Source organism: Nicotiana tabacum, chromosome 7 (assembly GCF_000715075.1).
Source record: "Nicotiana tabacum cultivar K326 chromosome 7, ASM71507v2, whole genome shotgun sequence".
Classification (NCBI taxonomy): Eukaryota; Viridiplantae; Streptophyta; class Magnoliopsida; order Solanales; family Solanaceae; genus Nicotiana; species Nicotiana tabacum.
In genome coordinates this window covers 119,706,442-119,716,830 of record NC_134086.1, presented here as the reverse complement: position 1 = coordinate 119,716,830, position 10,389 = coordinate 119,706,442, and the positions used below count along the sequence as shown (strand labels likewise).

General features: G+C 35.1%; 1 pseudogene; it reads right to left on the bottom strand.

Moving 5' to 3' along the window:
• Positions 1–4,924: 4,924 nt before the first annotated feature.
• Positions 4,925–5,755, bottom strand: LOC107759871 (germin-like protein subfamily 1 member 20; annotated as a pseudogene).
• Positions 5,756–10,389: the final 4,634 nt, after the last annotated feature.

Below are 10,389 nucleotides of genomic sequence, written 5' to 3'. Positions count from 1 at the left end.
CTACACTATAAAGGGCACGACCCTTTTCACAAACACACACTTCAAACTTCACAACATCAGAATCTCTTCTGAATTCTCACTCTCACATAATAGAACTCTCTCTTCTTGTCTGCACTGAGGTTTTTACCAGACTACCGCATTTTATTCTACTTGTTTCTTTGAAACTGGTATGTCCTAATTTCAAATTTCAGCATCCCCACAATGTGTTTACTTACATCTTTCTGCATTTATGTCTACTTTACTACTTCTGCAGAGTTAAATACTTAAACTAGCACGTTGATTCCCTTTTGCTTGTTTCTACTATGAATCCCTATTCCCTATTTCTCTTTATGTGCTTTGAGTTACAGTTTAAAACATGGCAATATATAAGTTATCGTCTATGAATTTAACTTGATCTCTTAGGGGATCCTAACCTCTAAACAATGTATTCCAGTAGGCTTATGGGTGTGCCAGCATCTCCCATTGTTGGGTTATGCCAACTAGCCTGCATTTTACCTCTTGCAACTCCCCATTCCCTATATCGCTATGTGTATTGTTTCCCTTTCCCTTTCCCCCTCTCAGAATTCTGCACTTGCACTCTCTCTTAGTTCCTAAGTTCTGCCCCCCTCCTGTGAGCCTTGCCTTAGGACCTTGAGTTCCCACTGAACTTGGACACTTGAGGGCTGGCCCTTTCACACTACACTTTGGCTTAATATGGTGACACATTTGGGTGTAAGAACTGCCCGGAGTTCTTATGAAACTCTTAGGGAAGTCTGACACACCCAAGTAGGAGAAAGGCTTTGAAACATGATCTTTGGAGTTGGTTTACTTCATACTTCAGACAAGAAGTCTGAATCAGTCTCTCCTTGGTTGTAATTTTCAATTTCTGATATATTTTTCTTTATTTTATTTGGACTGTAATAACTTGTATTAACTTTTGGGGATGGTTAGTTAAAAGGGAAGGGTAACCATGTATGTAAAAGGGTAGATATCCTGATCATAGGGAATTTCTGATCTCTGCATATCACATGGATATCCTGCCTATAGGAATTCTACACTTTCATATGTAGATACTATGCCTATAAGGAATTCTGCACCCATATAGATATCCTGCCTATAGGTTTCTGAAATTCTGTATTCATATGGATATCCTGTCTATAGTTAAATTTTTGCATCTCTCATATAGATACCATGCTTATAGTTAAATGGAAATTCGAATCATGCATATGCATCTGTCACTAGGCAAACCTGTTTATAGGGCTTAAATAACTAACTGCATTTAGATATCATGTTCATAGGCTTAAACGAAGTACAACATTTATATGCCATGCCTATAGAATTTCTGCACTCTTGCTATATCTGTAAAAGTATTTAAAATCAACAACGCTTAGAAAGCATGTCTATAGGAATTAATAACCAAGTGTGAAACGTCTCACTTGCCTACAAATCTAAAATCATTGTCTAACATCAGCAGAATTTATGATCTTTTGTCAAAACTCGTCTTTCCTGAATAACTAACAACCTTTTCTAAAATAAGTATATTTTACCTTTTCTGGAATCAGTAGATATCATGCCTATAGGGGTTTTCGTCTAACACTCAGGCAAGCCATAGGACAATTTATAAACTGAATCAAATTTTATTAACTACAACCAGCAGGCAGGCCTGATTCGGGCTTCTTATCTGAACTATGTAATAAATCAATCTGCCTCCACCGTTTAAGTTTTAATCAGACCCTAAACAGTACATGCAAGTCATGCTACATTACGTGCTTTCTTTGGTTTAAAGGAGGTCTGTTTGAGCCCTTTTATTTGTTCATATGCTTCCCCAAGCTTGTTATATGTGTTTTGTTTGTCGCCTTAGTATTTTACCTTTTGAAACCACAAATAAGCCCAATACCTCATCCCTCTAGGATTTGTAGTCCCAAGTGCCTCCGGGGCTAATAGGATTGGGGCGGGTAATAGCATGCAATAAGTAAACGAGACCATTCCACGCGTTAATACCTTAACGGGATGGGAAAGGGTAGATATGGATATGATAACCACGCAATAACATCACGTGTAGCCCCTCACTGAGGAGTGATTACCGGATGTTGTGTGGAGTGATCCACATTATTAATAAACCTAGGACCCCCCTTTCCTTTGTTTTCTTTGTTTCTTTTAAATCTCTTTTTAAACCATTTTTTAAAGAAAATCAACTCCTTTTAGTTCCTTTTTCTTACTTTTGTTTATTTGTAACCATTATGTGAAAATCTCCTCTTATTTGAAGTTTTTATTTGCCTATGTGTTATTTGCACTTAAGTCACAACAATAGCTTGGCCGGGAACCACACTAGTGAATCTTGAGGGGTGCCTAACACCTTCCCCTTAAGATAATTTCAAGCCCTTACCCAATCTCTGGTTGTTCAAACCAAACCTTTCTTAATATCCTAGTGCACTTAAATCATTAGGTGGCGACTCTTCAATTCAAACCCAATTCCCCAAAAGGGAATGAGTTGTCTCCCAAATGTCGCAAACCCAATTTTTTCAAGAAAAAATGGGGCGCGACAATCACCCTTCGTGCTTTATCACTCTTCATCACCCAAGTAACAATCACAAAACAATTTGGGCAAGGGAAGATCAATAATATCACAATAAAACCCCGACAAGGGAAACAATATCATGAATAATAACATACTGGAAAGGGAGAGAATATCAAAGCAACAACATCCCGACAAGGGAGATAATATCATCAACCTATTCTTTTTTTCACATTTACTTCACAACTCAATTCTCAACTTGAGCCAATGCTCCACAATATTCAACAACCCAATTCTCAACTTGAGCCAATGCTCTAAAATGTTCATTTACCATTAATGCATTCACAAGCCTTGTTCAACAATAGAAATCATCATATAAAGCATGAACAATATGAAACAGAGTCACATTAATCACAATATAAGACTCACGGAGAAACAAAGAAGTGCAATAACCTTACAAAACAACAAGACATAAGCACATGATAACCACACCGACAATCACAACATTTTCGATACATAGCATCTATACACGGGGTCATAGAGAAATTTCCAATTAAGAGATAACAAAACAATAACGAGAGCATTTACTTCAATTAAGGCAAATAAGGCCAAGTAACAGGTAAGAATATAGGAAGGCTAACAACATTGTATGGAGCATATAGAGGTAAATTATGCAATTAGGTAACTCAATCATAACTACATACTTCTCACATAATGAACATAAGAACCTAAGAATCTTAAAGTACAATTCTCCCACAAATAAGACCGAGCACACTCTCGTAACCTTGCGTGCACGAACTACAATTAGCATAGAGGACTCAAATCCTAAGGGGTAGTCCCCCACACAAGGTTAGACAAGATACTTACCTTAACGGAGTTAGTCCGATATTCCAAAATAGCATTCTTGCACGAATTGGCCTCCGGACGACTCCAATCTTTCTTGAGCTTTCCTTACCTTACTACAATATTTCGGAAATTCTAGCAACTTCAATCTATTTAGAATCATACAAAAGTGAACCATAATTTGGAGGACATTCGTGGGTTTACCTCATTTAGGCATTTCATCAAACACTATGTGTGCACATTTGACTACATCTCATAACCATAGAATTAGTTCATCCAACTACTACAATTTACCAACAATTCATCCCACCATTATTCTTTAACAATTTATACTCCTAACATCATATGTGTGATCAACCATTCACACCCAACCAACCAAATTCCATCAAGTAATCACCTTTAAATCCCTACCATGATCATGTATTTAAATTGGGAATTTATGGCTTCCAATCACCATACCATAAGTTGTAATACTTGATTCATACTCATAATTCCATAATAACTTCATATATGTAAGTCTAATGGTAAAAGATTACCTCTTGTAGACCAAATCTTGAAAGACAACTTTGGGGTGTTCTTGAGATTTTGAAGAAACCCTATGAAATCCAATCAAAACCATGTTGTAACTAGTGATTGAGAAGTGAAATCATCATGAAAACACACTTAAAAACTCACCTTAGGTGTGCATTTGGATGCCTTGGCCGGATTGGGGATGGAGAGGATGCCCTAGTCTTGAAAAATGACTTAAATCCTCTCCTTTCCCGTCCTTAGGTGTATTTAGAGGCCTGCTACTAGCGCGGTTGCGCTAAGGACACACTAAGGCTTTGCTCGCGAGACAGAAACTTCTGAATATGTGCGGTCGCACACCTGGTCGTGCATATGATATAGGTCCAGTACAATGGTCATAACTTTCTGTATACACCTCTAAATGATGAACGGTTTGATGCTCTGGAAACTAGACTTAAAGAGATTTAATTTGATAGGTTGTGCATCACACAACTCGTTATATGCATGTAGATATGCTCATCCAAAGTGAGGTCTTGCGCGTACTTATTTGCAACTTTAGTCTATTATGTAATTTTCCAACTTTGGCTTAAACTTAGAACCTTCCTTAGACCTCATATCACTTATAGTATGTTTTGTACACTTGCTATCATATCCAATTGGTATCCATCATAGTAATATACCTTTCCACATATAAAATAATATAATTAGAACACGTCAGCTTTCTTACACAAAACCCGCCGAATTGTCCTATGGACTTCCAAATCCAATTTTGGACACACGTCTAAGTCCGAAATCACCATACGAAGCTATTGACATCATTAGAATTCCAATTTGGGGTCGTTTGCTCAAAAGTCAACTCTCCGGTCAACTCTTTCCATTTGAGCTTCAAAAATAAGATTTTGATTTTTCTTTAAATTTAATTCCGAATCTTACAAAAACCAAACTTGACCGTACATGCGGGTCATAATGTGTATTACGAAGCTTCTCGAGGTCTTAAGCGGTTGAACGAGACGTAAAAATTCTTAAAACGAAAATTTGGGTCGTTACAAACATCATAGTATTATTTGGCTTATACTAAATTTAGTTGTTGTTGTCCCACCAGAATTGTGATTGAAGATAATCGATCACTTTCTTATTAACTTGGAATGCTTTGGCGAGAACATCATTATTAATTGGTGGATCTGAGCTAAAAATTGCATTAGCAATAATGATAACTCCTGGATTTTGGCTACTGAGTCCAACAAATACAACGGCCTTAGTCTTTCCCACATTAAATTGGAAATGAATGAGACCTATTGGGAAAGCAAACACATCTCCAGGTTTTAGAATCTTTGTAAAGAGTTTGTTCTTCATATTTGGTCCGGGATTTGAAAGGACAAAACCGACATAGAGAGTACCCTCAAGTACAACAAGAACCTCAGTTGCTCTAGGGTGAGTATGAGGTGGGTTGAGACCATATGGTGCATAATCAATACGAACTACGAAATGCCCAGAGTATTGAGTCCAGGTAAGTTGCCGACGTTCACAACAGTTACAGATGATCCAACTTGATTTGAAGTATTTCCAGGTATGTTTAGGCCTGATTTGAAGAAGTCATCAGCATTGACAACCTTTGGATCCTTGCATATTTTTCCATTCATGAAAACTGCATAGAAATCACTATTAGAAAGTGAAAATAACAAGTACAGTGAAAAACAAATAATCAAATTCGTAGTTCGATAATTTACCGGCAGCCATAGAGTCGTTAACAGCAACACAAAAATCTTGTAAAGGACTAGGATCAGATGCATGGCTTATTGAAGAGACAATAGCCAAAATGGCAATGGTTAATACAAAGGACTTGAGAGCCAGGGGCGGATGCAACATAAAGTTACTGGGTTCAACTAAACCCAACACTTTTAATGCGGGCATACATTTACATGTATAAACCACTAAAATTGCAATAAATATTAGATATGAACTTATAACTTTAAAAATATAATCGGTTCAATACCAAAATTTTTAAATATTGAACCCATATAATTAAAATCCTAGATTCGCGGCTGTTGAGAGCCATTGCAAATTAGAAACACTTTGTTTAATCTGTGAGAAATATGATAAAAGAGGTGTTCCTATTTGTAGATAAAAATTTCTTTGAATCAGTACTCTTCAAACTTTCCCTAAACAAAGTGTGCATTACCAAGTCATCAATGGTGAAGTTTTAAACATTTGTGTCGTGATGTTCCTTCAACAACCATAACGACTAAATCTTAATTTTTCTTAGAATGTACAAACAGTTAGCAACTACTATCAAAGGCTTAATCATATTTTTCGATGACTTAATTAAACATTAAATCCTCGACCATTTTGGGAGTAATGGTCATGACAATGATGAAGGAAAAAAAACAATAATTGGAAGAGTAGTTGAGATATGACAGAAACTTTCTAACTATAGAAATAGTTGTCGGGACCGTAAAAAATCAGGTGTTATGCGGAAGCTGGCAAAACAAACCTTGAGCGACGATAAATTATACAATAAAGGAGAAATATACCAAAAAAGACACAAACATTTAACGTGGTTCGGTCAACTGAGCTACGTCCACCGCGGAGATGAGCAATCCACTATATAAAAAGAGTACAAAATATCGAGAGAACAACTTCACGAAGAAGCAAACACAAGTGACACACTAACACTTGTCCCGTAAAGTTCTCTCCCTAAACACTACTCTCAAGCCCCTATGGCTACATTGTGGATGCTGCTGAATGAGAAGGAAGGATCCTCAATTTATAGAAGTCCAAACTTTTTTCCTACAAGAAAAAAAGACTAGCCAAATATAGGAGAATTATTATTTCCTTCTACAAAAAGGAAAACCCAATTAAGGTAATTATATTGCCCTTTCCTTCAACAAATAGGAAAACCAAATATGGTAAGAAAATTATGGCAAACACCTAACAATAGTTAGAATTGAATCGCCACAATATGTAGATGTTATAATTAAACAATGAGTTTATAAACTTTTACACTATCAAGTCACCTAGCAGGTAATTTATCGTATTTTCAAGATTACAAACAATGACCGATAAACGGGCAAACAAATGTCATACATTTTTTTCTTTGATGTAAAGTTGTAAGCATCGGGGTTGTAGTGATTTTTTACTGCAAGGTTAATTTTTTTTTTCTTTCCAACCGCAAGGTTGATTTACTGAAGATGATCCAGACCACCTAATATTGTCTGTTGTGAGTCTATAACGTAATGTTCTGAACAAAAGCCTTTCAGGCCGCGGTTTGCAAATCCGCTTTCATGCAACTTTCATTAAAACTAATGATAATTAATGAAGAGTTAAATTTCTTTTCAATTTTTTTTGGAGGAAAAATGTTTACCATATTTTCTGAAGTGGCGGTTTCGGAGAAATTGGTACTATAAGTAACGGAGTTATTCCTACAAGAAATTACCAATACTCGAATACGGATAGAAATCAAACTTTACTTCCATATCATTTTATGTAATAGTAACGTAGAATTACAAATTTGCTCAATACATAGAGGAAATTATTACATTAATGTGGCACAATAAATAGAGTAAAGTCAGAGGCGGATCCAGGATTTAAACTCTATGGGTTCAACTTTTAATATATTTAACATTGAACCCATTATATTTTTAAAGTTATGAGTTCAAATCCATTATTTTAGCAATTTTAATGAATTTATACATATAAATTTCAACTCTGCATCGAAAGTTATGGGTTCAATTGAACCCGCATCTACCACATTGCATCCACCCCTGAGTAAAGTAGGCTGGTTATTACTTTTGGAGAATTAGAAATTGATTATAAATACTTGCATATATAATATAGAGCAACATATGCTGGTTATTACTTTTGGAGAATTAGAAATTGATTATATACTTGCATATTATATAAGTAGTAATAAGAAATTGGTCAAGGTAAATAAATGTGAATTATTTGAATTGGTAAAATATTTTTCTTCCTCACAGACTAGTATGGCTCCGCCAACAAGCAACAGTAACGCCCTTCCCTTAACTTACCGTCTCTAACACCTAATTTTCTCATTTCGAAGTTTTACTTTGTTACTCTTCTAATACTCACCATTTCCATTGGCCCTGGGGATTAGCTGGGTGGAAGTCTAGGGATTGTAAGATTTAGACTTGGTAATTAAGGAGCTTAATTCATTGTTTATTTGGGGGAGTTTTGAGGACTAATTCAAAAAAAAAAAAAAAAAAAACATCTATAGATAGCCAACATTCCCGTGCAAAGTCTGTCATGACCTCCTTCCAGCTTCCAAGAAATTAAATAAAAGCAGCATCCATTTCGAACAATTGGTTGTAGGGTCACTACTAGAAATCCGGTAAAAAACGATCACAAAAAGCGACCAAAATTAGTTGCTTTTAGGCCTAAAAGCGACCAAACGTGTCTGATCGCAATATTGCTAGTCTCTTTATTTTAGGGACCAAAGTTGGTTGCTAATTAGCGACCAACTTTGGTCTCTAAGGTAAAAGGACCAAATATTCGGGTAAAGACTATCGCGACAAACTTTGGTCGCTTTATTATTTTAATAATATAATTTTGGCGACCAAAGTTGGTCTATAAATGTAAAATACGTTATTTATTTATTTATTATTAATCATAAAAAAACGACCAACTTTGGTCTCTAATCCAAATATTTTATTTTAAAATCTGGAAAATAGAGACCAAGATTGGTCGCTTTTTATTAATTTTTTAATTTTTTTTTTAAAAATAAGCGACCATAGATGGTCGCTAACTTCAAAAAATAATTTTTTTTTTAATTATAAGCGACCAACTTTGGTCGCTATATTTTCAGAAATTATTATTTTTTAAATAGAATAACGACCAAAGTTGGTCGCTTTTGAGAAATCTGGGTTAAATAGCGACCAAGGTTGGTCGCTATTGCCTAGAAAATTTTTTTTTTAAGGGAAAAGCGACCAACTAGCGACCAAAGTTGATCGCTTTTCTTGGTATATTTTTGGCAGAAACTGCCTGTTTTGGCAGCTACACCACCTGCCAGCTTACCAAAAATCCTAAACAGGCATTTTATGCCAACAACAACAACTACAATAAACAACAACAACAACAACAACAACAACAACAACAACAACAACAACAATAAAAAGCAACAAAGTATAAAGTTCAATAGAACTAACACATTAAGCTAACAAAACTAAGTTAACGCTTATTACAAGCCCATTCGAAAACTGGTTCTATTGTCTAGTTCAAAGTATATAAAGTACTCAAGGAGTGTTCTTTCAGCATCCTCGTCCGAAAGTTGGATTGCCTCGCCCGACTCATTAGGTGGCTGACTGCGTATGCATTCCCCCACATCAGCTGTGAAGCGAACCTATAAGAAAAATTATATTGAATTAGTATTTCAAAATTTATATAAAAGTAAATCAAAATACGTAATGAAAAGTAAAAAACTTACATGTATAGTCGAGGCTCGACCCTCGACCCACCTTTCTGGATCAATCTCTTTCTTCTTCTTTACAATACGAGTCTCATTGAATAACTCATCTTACTTCATTGACATCATAAAGTTGTCTGGTGGCTTTGATGATTATCCTCGTGGTACTATTACTCGGGATGAACTTAGATACAGAGAGTAACTTGGATACACTACCCGACAGGGTGTGTCTTTGATCAATTGTTGTTCTCATTAGCGACAATGATGATGAGAAGGCAATGACATGTGTTTCAAACAGTGATGGTGTAGGTAGGAATTTAACATTTCCTAAGTAGATAAAAGAAAAGGTTATAGAGGAATTCTCTACTTCCTAGAGAATTCCTCTATAACCTTTTCTTTTATCTACTTAGGAAATGTTAAATTCCTACCTATACCATCACTGTTTGAAACACATGTCATTGCCTTCTCATCATCATTGTCGCTAATGAGAACAACAATTAAAGGCACACTATGCCAGATACTGTGTCTAAGTTATTCTTGGTGGAAGTTCCATTGCATGTCTAAAAAAGTCATCAACCCCTTATACAAAATCCTCCCGCAATCCTAAATTTCAATTCATATCCACAAAAGTTTAATTCATATCCTAAAGGCTCAATTCATACACAAAAATTTCAATTCATATCCTAAAAGTTCAATTCATACACAAAAATTTCAATTCGTATTCTAAAGGTTCAACTCATATCCACAAAAGTTCAAGTCATATCCTAAAATTTCAATTTATAAACTAAAATTCCAATACATAAACCAAAAATTTCAATTCATATCCTAAAGGTTCAATTCATATCCTAAAGGTTCAACTCATATCCACAAAAGTTCAAGTCATATCCTAAAATTTCAATTTATAAACTAAAATTCCAATACATAAACTAATATCCTAAAGGTTCAATTCATATCCAAAAGATTCAACTCATATCCACAAAAGTTCAAGTCATATCCTAAAATTTTAATTTATAAACTAAAATTCCAATACATAAACTAATATCCTGAAGGTTCAATTCATATCCTAAAGGTTCAACTCATATCCACAAAAATTCAAGTCATATCCTAAAATTTCAATTTATAAACTAAA